The sequence below is a fragment of the Hipposideros armiger genome, unplaced genomic scaffold, assembly GCF_001890085.2.
Source record: "Hipposideros armiger isolate ML-2016 unplaced genomic scaffold, ASM189008v1 scaffold_55, whole genome shotgun sequence".
In the NCBI taxonomy this organism is placed as follows: domain Eukaryota; kingdom Metazoa; phylum Chordata; class Mammalia; order Chiroptera; family Hipposideridae; genus Hipposideros; species Hipposideros armiger.
Genome location: NW_017731405.1, coordinates 1,123,179 through 1,124,295, shown reverse-complemented (window position 1 = coordinate 1,124,295; position 1,117 = coordinate 1,123,179).

Genomic DNA, 1,117 nt, shown 5'->3' with positions numbered 1-1,117 from the left:
CTCATCTTGTACTTTCCATTCTGCAGCCCTGGAATCAGCCATTTCTCCAAGGAACCCTAGAGATGGAATCTGAAGTGGAGGATGGCATCTTTTAGTGGACGGTGGCTTCTAAAACTGAAGATTTATGCTATAGGTGTACACATTGCTATTGGGCTGTCATTGTTTCTAGGATGCCTCACCAGACAAAGATAGGAATTTGATGTAAGTATACACATACACATATATGTGAGTATCTATATGTGCACATATATACACACACACACACACACACACACACACACACACACACACATACCATATTGATACATATCTAACAAAATAAAACCACCAGTTCATAGTGAATACCTTCAGTTCTGTATCCCCCTTTCCATGTGTGTATGAGTTGTACCAATTTTCATTATCACTAGTTATCAAAAGTGCTATACTTTTCCATTTTTGCCAACCTGATATGAGAAAAGATATTTTTGGATAGTTTGTTTGCTTTTGTTATTGCATTTCTCTTATTATGAGTAAGGTTAGACGTGTTTTCATATGTTGAAGGGACATTTTTACATCATTTTTGTGAATTGTCTTTGTCAATTTTGATTGGGTTTTGTTTTTTTTTCCCCTCAATTTAAGAATTCTTTATATATTTTACTTACTACCTCTTTAACTGTGATGTGTATCACAAACATTTTTCCAGGTTTGTCAATCGTTTTGACATGCCAACATTATTTTTTATGTAATAAAATTTATCAATATGTTCTTGTATTGCATCTGGATTTTGAGTCATAGACTTACCTTACACTAAAGTTGAAGCAAAATTCACCCAGGTTTTCTTCTAGTACTTGTATGGTTTCAGTTTTCACATGTAGATCCCTGATCCATTGGCATTTATGAGTATTTATGTGCATGATGTAAGATATGGATCTAAGTTTATCATTTTCCAAATGATTATCCAGTTGTTCCTGCACCATTCCTAAAGAAAATAAAGAAGTCCATGTTTTTCCTAGTGATAGGAGATGCCACCTTTATCATAGGCTTCATTTCCACATATACTTGGGTCTCTTTCTGGGATTTCTGTTCTGTTCCACTGGCCTACCTGTTGCCTCATGCACCAGTACACACTATTTCAGTT